This window comes from Rhinopithecus bieti, unplaced genomic scaffold, assembly GCF_001698545.2.
Source record: "Rhinopithecus bieti isolate Rb0 unplaced genomic scaffold, ASM169854v2 scaffold_11919, whole genome shotgun sequence".
NCBI classification, from domain to species: Eukaryota; Metazoa; Chordata; class Mammalia; order Primates; family Cercopithecidae; genus Rhinopithecus; species Rhinopithecus bieti.
Window position 1 is genome coordinate 1,565,455 of NW_016807055.1, and position 17,348 is coordinate 1,582,802.

At 39.6% G+C, this 17,348-nt stretch overlaps 1 protein-coding gene across 1 annotated transcript in view; it reads right to left on the minus strand.

Moving 5' to 3' along the window:
* Nucleotides 1–17,348, minus strand: part of ALG14 (ALG14 UDP-N-acetylglucosaminyltransferase subunit) — a 95,356-nt gene that overhangs the window by 66,608 nt on the left and 11,400 nt on the right. The window lies entirely within an intron of this gene.

The following is a 17,348-nucleotide window of genomic DNA, read 5'->3' on the forward strand; positions in this document are numbered from 1 at the left end:
ACTGTCTCTAGGGTTATATGTATGTGTGTATATATAATTCACAATACTTTGTTATATGTATACATGTAACAGAAGGGGAAAAAAGCACTGGCAGGATATAACTCAAACTGGTACAGTGGTTACTTCTAGAAAGTGGAACTGGGATAGTGACAGGAAACTTTCACTTTTTACTTTGTATGTATCTTTTTTTTCTTTTTTTAGATGGAGTTTCGCTCTTGTCACCCAGGTTGGAGTGCAGTGGCGTGATCTCGGCTCACTGCAACCTCTGCTTCCTGGTTCAAGTGATTCTCCTGGCCTCATTCTCCCAAGTAGCTGGGATTACAGGCGCCCACCACCAAGCCCAGCTAATTTTTGTATTTTTGGTAGAGACGGGGTTTCACCATGTTGGCCAGGCTGATCTCGAACTCTGGACCTCAGGTGATCTGCCCGCCTTGGCCTCCCAAGGTGCTGGGATTACAGGTGTGAGCCACAGTGCCTGGCCTACTTTGTATATTTCTGTATTGTCGAAAATTTTAAAATTAAGAAAACAACAGGCCAGGCATGGTGATTCACGCCTATAATCCCAGAGCTTTGGGAAGCTCAGGTAGGAGAATTGCTTGAGACTAAGAGTTCAAGACCAGTCTGGGCAACATAGCAAGACCCCATCTCTACAAAAAATAGAAAAGTCAGCCAGGTGTGGTGGTGCATTACCATAGTCCTAGCTACTTGGGAGGCTGAGGCAGGAGAATCACTTGAGCCCAGGAGTTTGAGGTTGCAGTGAGCTATGATTGTACCACTATATTCCTGCCTGGGCAACAGAGCAAGATCCTGATGCTTTAAGAGAAAACAAACAATAAATAAAATTTAGAATGTAGAAAAGAGCAAAGCAACAGAAAAATAACCACTCACAGTCCTCCCACAGTTAATTATGGGGCATATTCAATAAAGATTTGCTGAAATTTCCACTAAACACAGTGTCTTGTACAGAATCAGCACTCATTTTGTATTTTTTGATTGAATTAGCAAATAAATAACATTTATTGGGAAAACATAGCCTAATTACAGAGTAGTGGGAGATCTAATTAAGTGACCTGAAAGTGAAGTAAGTTGGCTCTGATTTTTAACCCTTCAAATCAGTTTTCAGCAACTTCTATTGTTGTTTTATATATGAAAAGCTCTATACTTTTTAAAACACAGGTTAAAAAATGTTTTATTCATATGTCACTGAGCTTTTTTCTTCGGTAATGTGAAAAGGGGCCAAGTCATGCTGTAACAGAAGTTACAAGGAATAATAGTTGGTTGTCAAGGGAGGCAGTTAAGAAACAAGGCTCACATTCAGAAGCAAATAAAAGAATGAACCAAAATCCATACTGCAATGCCCTGAGTCTCATTTCCTTCCACACCTTGGAGGGGTGGATGTCCCTGCTGAAACATGGCCTAACAAGGAGACTATTGCTCTCCAGGAAGAACACTCTGGTTTGAGTTTTCATTTACCTTCATAGGGCTCTGGTAATTGGCTCTATTTGGAAAGGTTACTCTCCAATTTTTGCTGGAAGATATTACTTTACTACTCTTTACTTTAGAACTAATCCCAGTGGAAATTACTTTTTCTTTAGTAGGCTTTTCAAGGTTGTTTTGTTTTCATATAAGTAATTTCACAGTCAAATATCCTTTTTTTTTTCTTAGCTCTCCACTCTTTGCCTTTCTAATTTCAGTTGTTAGTCAAGGGAAGCCTGTTTCTCCTTAAAAAGCTACTTAAACTACTCAGAGAAAGACAGGCTGAAGAGTAGAGTTAAAAACCAGGATTATTATTTATCTTTACTCTTGTGTAATCATAAATAAGGTGAATTATGCACCTAAAATATTATATACCATTAAAAAATACACTGATTCAGAAGAATCGGAAGAAATTTGAATGAAGAATTTGTGCAAGAAATGTAGGCCACCTCTAACATTCAATTAATAAAATTATATTAATTTAAAATTTAGCTTAAAATCTGCTGTATATGAATATCTAGCATAAATAGGTAAATACCAACATTAATTTTTTTCTTGCATGAAGGCTGTGAAAGGTTATAATTACAAAAAGATAAATAAATGGACATTTAAAAAATATGGGGCCAACCACAGTGGCTCACACCTGTAATCCCAGCATGTTGGGAGGTGAAAATGGGCAGACTGCTTGAGTTCAGGAGTTCGTGACCAGTCTGGGCAACACGGCAAAACCCTGTCTCTACCAAAAATACAAGAAATTAGCCTGGTGTGGGTGGTGTGCACCTGTAGTCCCAGCTACTCAGGAGGTTGAGGTGGGAGGATTGCTTGAGCTTAGGAGGCAGAGGTTGCAGTGAGTCGAGATCACACCACTGCACTCCAATCTGGGTGACAGAGTGAGATCCCGCCTCAAAAAAAAAAAAAATTATTAAAAAATAAAAAATAAGGGCCAGCCACTGTGGCTCATGCCTGTAATCCCAGCACGTTTGGGAGGCTGAAGCGGGCAGATCACTTGAGCTCAGGAGTTCGAGACCAGCCTGGGCAACATGAGACCCTGTCACTAAAAAATATCAAAAATCAGCCCAGTGTGGTGGTGCACATCTATAGTCCCGGCTACTTGGGGGGTTGAGGCAGGAGGATCACTTGAACCCAGGAGGTGGAGGCTGCAGTGAACCATGATTGAGCCACTGCACTACAGTCTGGGTGACAAAGAGAGATCCTGTTCCAAAAAATAAAATAAAATAAAAATAATTTTTTTCTCTATAAACTAGCAAAAACATTTAGAAATTTATTGGGTAATTCTATATCAGAAAAAGTTATTAACCAAATGACAGAAATTTCCTGTTACTTATATAAGTGATTCATATTTCTAATTTGTATCTTCTGATTTCTGGGAAGCTCTTTGTGTTTTTGGAAGAGCAAGCCTATGTTGAAAATGTGGATTTTAGCTTCTCACCAGAACCAAGTGTGAATCGATGCCCTTTTATTCCTGAAGTGTTCCGAGCAATATGGATGAGACCTTCTGCCAAAGCACAAAGCGCAGTTACTATTAATGCTTTAAAATGATCCAGATTTTCTGGTTCACTTAAGAAGGCTGAAAACAATTAAATTATAGAGAGATAGTTCAAGGCCTGTAACCACAGGAGTGTTTTCTATAGCTAGGAAATTGCAACTGCCACAATTATAATACACGATTTAAAAAGTGAGGAAAATGGGGGGGGGGGGGCTATTTACACAAATGGTGCAGAATAGGCATCCACACCAAGGGGACCTCAAAACTATGACTTTCATTAGAAAATGAATTTGACTTTGGTTCTGAAATAGAATAGCAATATAAACTAGCTATATAACCCTCCTTCTATAAACAGTTTTAAACGCTGTCAGAACTATAACAAAAATACGATTTTATCTGAACCAGAAAGAAGGAAACGGAAGTCCCTAATTGCCACAAACAAGAAGAAAATGAAAAGCGAGCAGACAGCCTGTGACATGAAGGTTTGAGGAGGATGACATGATTATTCCAGACACCTAAGGGCTGGGATTTCAGGGCCTCTAAAGGATGGGGAGGAGAAACGCCTACAAAGGAATAAATTGATAGCTGATATTTCCAAGACAATAACAGTTCCCCTGTACCTGAAACTTATTAATAGAAGGCCCTAAGGACCAGTTCTTAATCTTCTTATATTTTCTATCAATCCCTGGGTAATTTTTTTTTTTTTTGAGACGGGGTCTCGCTCTGTCACCCAGGCTGAAGTGCAGTGGAGTGATCTCCGCTTCCTGCAACCTCCGCCTCCCAGGTTCAAGCAATTCTCCTGCCTCAGCCTCCTGAGTTGTTGGGATTACAAGCATGAGCCACTGTGCCCTGCCTACTCCCTGGGTAATCTTACCTAGTTTCTTGTTTTACATACTATCATCTATACAAAGAAGACTCCAAAATCTATATCATGGAGCAGACTTGCCTTCTGAACCTCAGACTCATAGATCCCATTGTATTATCTACATCTTCTCTTGTATGTTTACAGATAATCCACAATTACCTCTCCTGATGACCCCTCTAACCTTCCCTGTGTAAGCAGCAACTCCATTCTTCCAGTGGCTCAGGCCAAAAACCCGGGTGCCATCTTCCACTCCTCCTCACTCTCTCACACCCTACATCTTATGTGCCAGGAAATCCTATCAGCTCTGACTTCAAAATATATTGAGAATCTGACTTATTTCTTCCACATCCCCTGTTGCCATTCCTGGTCTAAGTCATGCTGATCTCTCATTTGGAGTACTGCAATAGCCTCTAAACCCCTCTCCCTGCTTTTGCCCTTCTCCCCTTCAATTTACTCAGCACCCAAAGTGATCCTGTCAGATCATGTCCCTGCTCTACCTAAAGCCTCCCAATGGCTCCCCACTTCACTCACTGGGAAAAACCATCCAAGCCAAAAAATGAACAACAGGGTCTTTAAAGACCCAAGCCTAACATCCTTGCCTTTACCTCTATGACTCCAGATCATACTCATGTGCTTCCTTTGCTTTGGCTACACGGACCCTCTCACAATTTCACAAACATGCCAGGCAAGGCCCTACCTCAGGGCCTTCTTTGCAGTTACTGCTTCCTCTGCCAAAATTCTCTTTCCCCAGATGGCTTAACATCTCACCTCCATCAGGTCTTCGTCTAAACACCACCTTTCCTGGTCACTACCTAAAATTACAAACCCCCTTTAACCCTCTGAATCTTCCCATTCCCTTGCCTTGCTTTATTCCTCTTCTTAACAAGTTTTCACTAACACATAAATTTTACCTAATTATCTGGTTTATTATCCTGCCACTAGAATGTAGGTTCCATAAGGGCAGAGATTTTTCTGTTTTATTCACTACTGTATTCCTAACACTTAGTAGGTATTCAACAAATATTTATTGAATAAGTTTGTGAATGCTAAACTTGGTCATGAAGGAAAACTAGAATACTAATCAAAGGAAGGACAAAACCAAGACATACTTTCAGGTAAACAAACAAAAACACGAAAACTCATCACTTACAGAACTTCCATGAAGGAACTAATGAAATACACAGTTCTGAAAGAAAGAAGTCGAATCCATAAAAACAAGTAGGATACAAGAAACAAGGGTAAGAAAGAAAATGCTATATAAATACACATCTAAATAAGCACAATTGTATAAAGCAATAATAATGATAACTAATTTAGTTGGTATAAAAACAAATTAGAGGCCGGGCGCGGTGGCTCAAGCCTGTAATCCCAGCACTTTGGGAGGCCGAGACGGGCGGATCACGAGGTCAGGAGATCGAGACCATCCTGGCTAACACAGTGAAACCCCGTCTCTACTAAAAAATACAAAAAACTAGCCGGGCATGGTGGCGGGCGCCTGTAGTCCCAGCTACTTGGGAGGCTGAGGCAGGAGAATGGCGTAAACCCGGGAGGCGGAGCTTGCAGTGAGCTGAGATCCGGCCACTGCATTCCAGCCTAGGCGACAGAGCGAGACTCCGTCTCAAAAAAAAAAAAAACAAAACAAAACAAAACAAAACAAATTAGAACCAAAATACTACACAATAATATGTAAGAGGAGAAGGAGTGCTCACAGTGAAAACATTCTAAAAGCCTTCTCTAAAATGACAGCAAGAGGTCGGGCGCGGTGGCTCACGTCTGTAATCCCAGCACTTTGGGAGTCCAAGGCGGGCGGATCATGAGGTCAGGAGTTCGAGACCATCCTGGCTAACATGGTGAAACCCCGTCTCTACTAAAAATACAAAAAATTAGCCAGGCGCGGCGGCGTGCACCTGTAGTCCCAGCTACTCGGGAGGCTGAGGCAGGAGAATGGCGTGAACCTGGGAGGCGGAGCTTGCAGTGAGCTGAGATTGTGCCACTGTACTCCAGCCTGGGTGACAGAGCGAGACTCCATCTCAAAAAAAGAAAAAAAAAAGATGACAGCAAGAATGAGAAAAAATAAAATAAAAGCTTTGTTTTCAGGAGGAGGATGGAGATATTATATTTTTTTCCTTTAGTTACCCACGTTAACAATTTAAGAATAATGTGTAAGGAGCCAGGTGCAGTGGCTCACACCTGTAATCCCAGCACTTTGGGAGGCTGAAGCAGGTGGATCATTTGAGGTCAGGAGTTCGAGACCAGCCTGGGCAACATGATGAGACCCTGTCTCTACTAAATATACAAAAATGACTCAGGTGTGGTGGCACATGCCTGTAATCTCAGCTACTCAGAGGCTGAAGCAGGAGAATCAGTTGAACCCGGGAGACACAGGTTGTACAGAGCCAAGATCGCACCACTGCACTCCTGCTTGGGCACCAGAGCAAGTCTGCATCTCAAAAAAAAAAAAAAAAAAAAAAAAAAAGAATAATGTCTAAGAGAATAGAATAATTTCCATTTCCAAATGAAAGGAAAAGGGGTGAATAAAGACATCTTCATTAATACAAACAGAAGGCAGCCCAAGGAGGAAAACAAAAGATTCAAAGAAAAGGTCTAAGTAAAAAGGACAAAATAAAATAGGAGAAGGAAATCTAATGCATTATGTATATGTACCAAACATGCTAGTTAGAAGACAATCCTCAGTTTTGAATTTTAAAAATTCTACTATATGTCATTTATAAAAGACACATAAAAAAATGCAGTAACACACAAAAAAGTGAAAATAAAGAGGTGCGAAAATATATACCATGCAAACACTAACCAAATGGAAGCTGGTATTTCTATGTTAATGTTAGATAAAATCGATTTTTTTTTAAAAGCATTATTAGGGATAAAATGGGTCACTTCATAATGATTAAAAATAATTCACTATGTAGACTCAAATTTGAACTAGAATGCAAAAATATGTACAGAAAGCTGACAAATACAAAGAAAAAAGACCAATTCACAATCACAATTTTACATACCTGTGTCTTTCTGTTTTGGGGATTTTGTTTTGTTTGTTTGTTTTAGAGATGGAGTCTCACTCTGTCACCCAGCCTTGAGTGCAGTGGCATGATCATAGCTCACTGTAACCTAGAACTCCTGGGTTCAAGCAATCCTCCTGCCTTGGCCTCCCACAGTGTTGGGATTACAGGTATGAGCCACAGCACCCAGCCCACGCCTCTCTCCTACTGAATAGATCAAGAAGTCAAAACAATTTATAAAGATATAGAAGATGACTTGAACAATGCAGTAAACATTATGGACATATACAGAACTCTGCAACAAACAATAGGGAATATAATTTCTTTTTAAGCACACAAAATGTACTCAAACTCAAACATACCAGGCTACAAAGTAAGTCTTAACAAATACCAAGGAACTTCTTTTACAAGAACACATTCTCTGCCCACAATGTCAGATTAGAGTTTCAAAAAAAGTCCAGCTACATGTTACTTACAGACAACACATCCAAAAAATAAAAGCACATAGGCTGGACACGGTGGCTCACGCCTGTAATCCCAGCACTCTGGGAGGCCGAGGCAGGCGGATCACGAGGTCAGGAGATCGAGACCATCCTGGCTAACACGGTGAAACCCCGTTTCTACTAAAAACACACAAAAAATTAGCCGGGCTGGTGGCAGGCGCCTGTAGTCCCAGTTACTCCGGAGGCTGAGGCAGGAGAACGGCGCAAACCCGGGAGGTGGAGCTTGCAGTGAGCAGAGATAGTGCCACTGCACTCCATCCAGCCTGGATGACAGAGCAAGACTCGGTCTCAAATAAATAAATAAATAAATAAATAAATAAATAAATAAATAAAATAAAAGCACATAAAGGTACCAAGTATAAGAACAGAAAGTTAAGTTAGACACACTGACATCAGAAAAAATATATACTTTAAGAAAAAGCATTTTAAGGATAAAATAAGTCATTAAATACTGTAATAACAAAAAGTTCAATTGACCAGTAGCTTGTAACAATTTTAAACGTAAATGCATGTAATAAAATAGTCTCAAGATACACAAAACAAAATTGACACAACTACAAGAAGAAATTATACCTACCAACACAGAGGGAAATTTCATCATATCTCTTTTAGTAACAGCTAAGTGAAACATACAAAAGTGCTGTCAATGGCCGGGCACGGTGGCTCAAGCCTGTAATCCCAGCACTTTGGGAGGCCAAGACGGGCGGATCACGAGGTCAGGAGATCGAGACCATCCTGGCTAACACGGTGAAACCCCGTCTCTACTAAAATACAAAAAAAAAACTAGCCGGGCGAGGTGGCGGCGCCTGTAGTCCCAGCTACTTGGGAGGCTGAGGCAGGAGAATGGCGTGAACCCGGGAGGCGGAGCTTGCAGTGAGCTGAGATCTGGCCACTGCACTCCAGCCTGGGTGACAGAGCGAGACTCCGTCTCAAAAAAAAAAAAAAAGTGCTGTCAAGATCACAGTAGATTTGAACAATACAATTAAAAAGTTTCATTTAATTGTTATATGTAATAGACCATTAGAGAATACACATTTTTCTCACTGACACATGTAACAACTGACCACGTGCAAGCACATTAAGTAAGTTTCAAGGTCATGAAAAAAATGTCAATAATTAAAAAAACTGGGTCCTTTACAGGTCAATTTTCTGACTACACTGGAACAAAATAATAAATCAGTTTAAAAAATGATATTTAGAGTTTTAAAAAATTTGAAATAATTAAAGGGTCAAAGAAAAATTCATAATGAGAATGTTGTGGTACCAGAAATTAACAATAATAAAAGTGTTACATATCAAAATTTTTGAGACGCTGTAAAATGTTACCTAATGACCAATTTATAGTCATACTTGTATTTGAATAAATGCTGAAAATTAATGAGATAAAGATACAACCTAAAACACTGGAAAGAGAACAACAGTATAAACATAAAATCAGAAGCAATTACGTTATACAAATAGAAGAAGAAATTAAATAGAAAATAAGATACAACAGAGAAATCAAAAAGCTAAACATAGAAAAGAATATTGAAATTCCAGCCTGGGCAATATGGTGAAACCCCATCTCTTCCAAAAATACAAAAGTTAACCAGGCATGGGGCATGTGCCTGTGGTCCTAGCTACTTGGGAGGCTGAGGTGGGAAGATCACTGGAGCTCTGGAAGTCAAGGCTGCAGTGAGCTGTGACTGCACCATGGTACTCCAGCCTGGGTGACAGAGCGAGACCTTGTCTCGAACAACAAAAAAATGAATATTAAAATTGACAAATGTCTGGCTTCACACAAGCAAAATTAGGAATGGAAAAGGGCACAAACTACAGCCACAGCGCGAATGACAAAAATAACAAGAGAATATTATTAATAGGGTTTAGATCTGTGTCCCCACCAAATCTCATGTCCAATTATAATCCTCAGCATTGAAGGAGGGGCCTGTTGCGAGGTGCCGGGATCATGGGGGTAGAGTTCTCATGAATGGCTGGTCATGATCCTCTTGGTACAGTATAGTGAGTGAGCTGTCACGGGATCTGTTTGTTTAAGTGTGTAGCACTTCCCTCCACCCCTTCCTCCTGCTCTGCCCATGTGAAGTGCTGGCTCTCCTTTTGCCTTCTGCCATGACTGTAAGCTTCCTGAGGCCTCCCCAGAAGCAAAAGCTGCTATGCTTCTTGTATAGCCTGCAGAACTGTGAGCCAATTAAATCTCTTTTCTTTTTAAATTACCCTGTCTTGGTTATTTCTTTATAGCAATGCAAGAATGACTAATACAATTATGAAAATATTTATGTCAATACATTTGCAAATTTACATAAAATGGACACATTCCTAGAAAAATGTCTTAACAACACGGATTTAAAAAGAAACACAAAGCTTGAAGAGTCCTATAACCATTACAGAAAGAACACATCAGGCCCAGGTGGTTTTGTCTTAGACAAGTTCTATAAAACTTAAAAATAATCAATTCCATGCTTACACAAATTCCTCCTGAGAATAAAAAGTTGTCTATACTCCACAGCTCACTTGATGAGAGTACTGTAACCGTGATACCAATACCAAAGAAAAAGCACGAGAAAGGAAAAGTACAGGACAATCTCACACACGAACATACATTTAAACATCCAAAACAATATGCTTGCAAACCAAATCTAGCAATGTATTAAAATACAACACACCATAAACAAACCGAGTTTACTCCAGGAATTCAAGAATAGTTCATACCATGTACTTGGCCATGTAAACAAATACAATCGGAACAACCAGATTATCTCACATGCAGAAAAGACGTTTGATAAAAATCAACAAGCAAGTATGATTTAAGGTAAAACTCTTGGCACATTTTTAAAATCAGAAAGAATACAAGGATGTCCACTACATTATTCTCTATTTGTTACTGTTCTGGAAGTTCTGACAAAATAAAATGAGAAAAATAAAAGGTGTAAGGATTAGAAAGAATTAGAACTACCACTATTTGTAGATGATGAGACTATCTTCACAGATAACAAAGATTCATAACAAATCATCAGCTTTAATTAGAATGTAGCAAGCAGTTCTTATGAGATTACTATACAAAAATCAAATATATCTCTACATACCACCAACAGAGAAAATGTCAGTAAAAGATATATTACTTCCAAAAGTAAAAAAACAATACAAGATACTTAGAAACAAACACACCAAAGATACGCAAGACTCTTACGAAGACAATTAGAAATGTTACTGAAAAGCGCTAAGGAGATCTAAACATTGAACAGAGAGAGAAAGAGATGAAGTTTCTGGATAGGAAGACATCATCATATAGATATAAGTTCTCCCCAAACTGATATATTCAATTTAATGCAAATAAAAATACCAACAAGGTTCTTTTGTGAACTTGTCAAAGCTAATTTAAAAACCTATGTAAGAAAGAAAGGAAAATTAAAACCCTTCTGAAGGATAAAGCTAAGGGAGTTTGGTACTGGGTGAGGGACAGACAAACCAGTTAATAGAATAGACAGCTAGGCTGAATAGCTGTATAATAGAAGCAGAAAAAAAAAAAATTAGAGAGCTAAGATACAGACCTATACATACACAAAAACTTGACATATCAGTGGTGGCATGGCAGAAATGGACTGTTGAATAAATGGTGCTGGGCTGGGCCCCTGTTTTGCCATATGGAAATTAGATCTCTTTCAAACATTATACAGAAAAAATCAATTCCAGATGAATTAAAGACAAATGTGAAAAGCAAAATGTGCCAGGCACAGTGGCTCATGTTTATAATCCTAGCACTTTGGGAGGCCAAGGTGGGCAGACTGCTTGAGTCCAGGAGTTCGAGACCAGCCTGGGCAACGTGGAGAAATTCTGTCTCTACAAAAAATACAAAAATTAACTAGGTGTGGTGGTGCACTCCCATAGTCCCAGCGACTTGGAAGGCTGAGGTGGGAGGATTGCCTCAGTTGGGAAGATCGAGGCTGCAGTGAGCTGTGATCATGCCACTGCACTCCAGCCTGGGTGACAGAGTGAGACTTTGTCTCGAAAAAAGAAAAGAAAAATATTAGAACTTCTAGAAAATAACACTTGAGTATAACTCTATGACCTTTAAGTCCTAAGGGAAAATATAAATTTGGATTCCTAAAGGAAAACATAAACATTAAAATCTAAAACTTCTGGCCAGGCGTGGTGGCTCACGCCTGTAATCCCAGCACTTTGGGAGACCGAGGCGGGCGGATCACGAGGTCAGGAGTTTGAGACCAGCCTGGCAGACATAGTGAAACCCTGTCTCTACTAAAAATACAACAATTAGTTGAGCATGGTGGCTCACGCCTGTAGTCCCAGCTACTCAGGAGGCTGAGGCTGGAGAATTGCTTGAACCCAGGATGTGGAGGTTGCAGTAAGCTGAGATCAGGCCACTGCACTCCAGCCTGGGCAACAGAGCGAGACTCTATCTCAAAAAAAAAAAAATTTCTAATACTTCTCTTCATATAAAACAGTGAATGAATAAGCAGGAAGAAAATGAATACAGTTTTTTATATGTATAAATAAACAAATATAAATATAAATATATATATACACATACACACGCACACAAGTATGTTTATGGATATGGAAATATATTGTCCATGTAACCATCCTATAAATATATATATGCACACGCACATACAGTTAGTCCTCCGGATCTACAGGTTCTGCATCCGTGGATTCAATCAACCATGGAGAGAAAATATTTGGGAAAAAAATGGATAACTGTATCTGTACTGGACATGTACAGGCTTTTTTCCCCTTGTCATTATTTCCTAAATAATATAGTATAACAACTATTTACATAGTATTTACACTGTATTAGGTATTATAAATAATCTGGAGGTATTTGAAGTATATGGGAGGATGAGCAATGTGCAAATACTACATCATCTTATAAAAGGGACTTGAGCATCTGTGGAGTTTGGCATCTGTGCAAGGTCGTGAAAATACATGCACACACGCACACACACACACAGATGGTCATTTCTCCTTAGATGACCATCTGTGTGTGTGTGTGTGTATGTAGATATACATATATGACCTATATATAATATGAAAAAGGATTAGTTTACAGAATAGACAAGTAGAAAAAAAGAGAAGAAAATCGTCCTAAATTGAAGAAAGATCGTAAAAGTCCACTGAATTTGAGAAAGAATTAATACGAAAACAGACACGTAGACATGGCCTGATTAAATTTCAGAATTCTAAGGAAAGAGAATCAAACTAGGATCAAACATCTTTTCTGGAACTCTGACTGCTGGAAGAGAATGGAATAGTATTCACACACTCTGAGAGGAAAAAATTGTGGCATTACAATTAGTATTGTACATCAAGCCAAACGACTATAGGGATATTGTCACAACAAAGGTATTTTCAGGCCGGGCACGGTGGGGTCACCCCTGCAATCCCAGCACTCTGGGAGGCCGAGGTGGGCGGATCATGAGATCAGGAGATTGAGACCATCCTGACCAACATGGTGAAACCCCTTCTCTACTAAAAATACAAAACTTAGCTGGGCATGGTGGTGCACGCCTGTAATCTCAGCTACTTGGGAGGCTGAGGCAGGAGAGTCGCTTGAACCAGAGAGTCGGAGGTTACTGTGAGCCAAGATCGCACCACTGCACTCCAGCCTGGCAACAGAGTGAGACTCTGTCTAAAAAAAAAAGATTTTTTTTCAGAGATGATAGCTGGGGGTAGTGGCTCACGCTTGTAATCCCAGCATTCTGGGAGACTGAGGCGGAAGGATCACTTGAGGTCAGGAGTTTGAGACCAGCCTGGCCAACACGGCAAAACCCCATCTCTGCTAATAATAACACCAAAAAAAATTAGCTGGGCGTCATGGCACATGCCTGTAATACCAACCACTCAGGAGGCTGAGTCAGGAGAATCACTTGAACACCGGAAGTGGAGGTTGTGGTGAGCCGAGATAGTGCCACTGCCCTCCAGCCTGGACAACAGAGTGAGATTCAGTCTAAAAAAAAAAAAAAAAAAAAACCTTTAGAGCTGAAAAGATTCTGGAAAAATATGTCCAAAAAACCTTTCTCAAAAAAAAAAAAAAAAAAAAAAAAAAACTGAAGGAAACACTTGAACCAAATAGAAACCAAAATGAAATCAGAAGAAGACATGGTATACTAGAAACAGTGGTGAGTTAAGACTATATAACTGTTGATGTTATGATGAGATTTAATTAAAAAGTGATACCTGAGCTAGGAGAAAGCTAATGAAAATCTATTCTAGAGTTTTTAAAATTTTCTTTCCTCTCATTCCTGACATTTCATGATTCTTTTCCTTCATATTTGCCTTATTGCCTGGAGAATTCCTTTAGCCTGACTTTCAATTCACGAATAAGGTTTTCGGCTATATTTAGCCTGATAATTACTGACTCAGAACTTTTAATTTTGATAAGCACTTTGTTTTAATTTCCAAGGAATCTTTCTTGTTTTAAGATTGCTTCCTTTATAAAACAGATTATTCTTGGCCAGGTGCGGTGGCTCACGCCTGTAATCCCAGCACTTTGAAAGGCTGAGGCGGGCAGATCACAAGGTCAGGAGTTCGAGACCAGCCTGGCCAACATGGTGAAACCCTGCCTCTACTAAAAATACAAAAATTAATTGGGCATGATGGTGGGTGCCTGTAATTCAAACTACTAGAGGGGCTGAGGCAGGAGAATCGTTTGAACCTGGGCAGCAGAGGTTGCAGTGAGCTGAGATCATACCATTGCATTCTAGCCTGGGCAACAGGGCAAGATTCTGTCTCAAAACAAAACAAAACAAAACAAACAAACAAACAAAACCCAAACAGATTATTCTTGTTTATTTGGAATATCTCCTTGATTTCCAATGATAATATGAAATTTAAAAGTTATTTTCTTTTTTTCTTCCTCTTTTAAGTTTCTTGTGGTCACCCAGGAGCTAAAAGTTATTTTGTTTCTATATTAACTTTTGGGAGGGGATCTTTGTTTTGAAACTGTTAATTATCTTCACAATATCTAATCATATTTCATTTTCAGTTTACTACAAATAAAAGTCTAGTTTAGTGTCATCTGATAGAACTTTCTGCAATGATAAAAATTTTCTATTCTATATGATCCAAACTGGTAGCTACTAGCCACATGTGGCTGCTGAACGTTAGAAATGAGGCTAGTGCAACCCAGGGACCAAATTTTAAATTTTACTTAGTTTTAACTAATTTAAATTGAAATATACGTAGCCACATATGGCTGGTGGCTACTATACTGGACATTGCAGGTCTAGATTGTTAAATATACTTGGCTAATACGGGCTCTTCCAGCAAATGTATTGATCACTATTGATTTCTTCAGCAAGACCCCACCTTTTCCTAGTCTGGTGTGCTCCATGCAAGGTACAAAAGATGGCTGAGCTGAAGTGTAGAAAAAGACCAGTAGGGAACTCCCGCTACCTTAGTAAGGCTTGGCAGGAAGGTGTCTACCTCTGCCTCCTTGTCTTGCTGTCCCTCACCACGTCCTGTCAACACCCTCCTACACATACACACACACACACAAATGTGGTACCCAGTGGTGGCCAGCAGGAATGTTCATGCTATCTCCGTCAGCAGCTCATTTGCATCTCTGCAGAGCTCTTCCCAGCTTCAGATTCATGAATAGAGGCTCTTTTAGGAATGGAGTAGAATTTTTTCTCTAACAGTGGCTGCACTGCCCCAGTAGGAAAGTGTTAGTAAAAGGAAGTCGATCAGAGATGCTCAGTCCTACATTGCACTTTGAAAATACAAAATAATGGCACTATAAAAATCCAAAATCTGGCTTGGCATGGTGGCTCATGCCTGTAATCACAGCACTTTGGGAGGCTGAGGTGGGCAGATCATGAGGTCAGGAGATCAAGACCATTCTGGCCAACATGGTGAAATCCTGTCTCTACTAAAAAAAAAAAAAAAAAAAAAAAATTAGCCAGGCATGATGGCAGGCGCCTGTACCCCCAGCTACTCAGGAGGCTGAGGCAGGAGAATTGCTTGAACCCGGGAGGCGGAGTCTGCAGTGAGCCGAGATCACGCCACTGCACTCCAGCCTGGGCGACAAAGCAAGACTGTTTAAAAACAAAACAAAACAAAAAAAAACCAACGCAAATAAATACAAATAAAAATCCAAAATATTTGGCTTCTTATCAATGTGAAGCAAACCCAATTTACTTGGTTCTAAGTATTGTGATGCACAGTATATAACAATCTTCCAAATGTTTCACTAAACTATGAAATCATTCAGTAAATAAACAATACATATGGTGACAGACCAAGAGGGAAATATTTAATACATATGCTAAATTAAAAATAGAGCCTCCAAATTAGATGCAACTTCAGAAGCAACTTGCACACTAGCAGTTGGGTCAAACCAAAGATACCTGCTCCTTATGGTGAAAAACACAGTAACAATTTTGTGATTATTTTGCTCTTTGAACATTTTTAAGTGCTCTATACCACTGGTAAACTAGACTTTTCACATTATTCTTATAGGAAAAATCACCATCATTTTCTCCAAATTCTCTATCATTTCTCAAGTACACCCTAAGATAAGAGACTAAATGACATTTTCAGTCTCTGATGCCTTAGATGAGAATTTCCAGGGCATTCTTCTCATACTAAGTCTTTCAAATTGGAAAATAACACACAAACGCGGCAGGGTCGTTATGTAGGAGAAGCAAAGGCTTTGGAGGAAACATCTAGGTATGTGACACATATTTGGCAGGACTCTGGTTATTTACACCTTTGAGCCTCGATTTTTCTCATTTGTAAAATGAGGATACTATTATCTGTCTCACAATAATGAAAGGAACACTTACTAGTATACTCAATATTCTCTATTTTCTCCTTTTACACTTACAAAAAAATCACCTGCTATTTCTAGACTTTCACAATATCTAAAAGAGAAAGGTTGTTGTTTTGCATTATATGTCAAAGAGACTTTCCTGGCTGGGTGCAGTGTGGCTCATGCCGGGAATCTCAGCAGTTGGGAGGCCGAGGCAGGCAGATCACTTGAGGTCAGGATTTTGAGACCAGGCTGGCCAACATGGTGAAACCCCAACTCTACTAAAATACAGAAATTAGCCAGGCGTGGTGGCACATGCCTGTAGTCCCAGCTACTCTCGGGAGGGTGAGGCAGGAGAATCACTTGAACCTGGGAGGCAGAGGTTGCAGTGAGCCAAGAATGTGATGATGCACTCCAGGCTGGGTAACAGAGCTAGACACCATCTCAAAAAAAAAAAAAAAAAAAAGAGACTTTCCTAAAATAGTTCAATATAAATATTTACATTCAGTGAACTACTGTCCCCCTAAAATTCATATCCACCTGGAATCTATGAATGTGACCTTATTTAGAAATAAGATCACTGCAGATATAATTAAGTTAAAATGAGGCCCTTCTGAATTAGAGTGGGCCTTAAATCCAACTGGTATCCTCATAAAAAAGGCATGTGAAGACAGAGATACAGAAAAGGTCATAGGATGGTGGAAGCCGAGATTAGAGTGACGTAGCTGCAAGCTAAGGAAGGCCAAGCATTGCTGGCAACCACTAGAAGCCAGGAAGAAGCAAGGAGGATTCTTCTTCAGAACCTCCAGAGGGAGTATGGCTCCATGACACCTTGATTTCAGACTTCTACCCTTCAGAACTATGAGAAAATACATTTCTATCGTTTCAAGCCACCCAGTTTATGGTATTTTGTTACAGCAACCCTAAGAAACTAATACAGTATTGATTCCTAAAACAAAAACAAAATCATTTTGGCTTATTTTCCACAGAGGAAAAAAGTACCACACATTTTGCTATAGCTGAATGATAGCAAGCAGATTTACATCCTGATCTTGTTTGATGTGGATTTTTTGAGAATATATTTTAGTAGTATATTAGTTGGGGATAATGTTTATAAGTGACCAAAAGTTAACTCAAATAGGCATAAGAGAGAGAGAGAGAGAGAGTGTGTGTGTGTGTGTGTGTGTGTGTATGTGTGTGTGTGTGTTGCAAA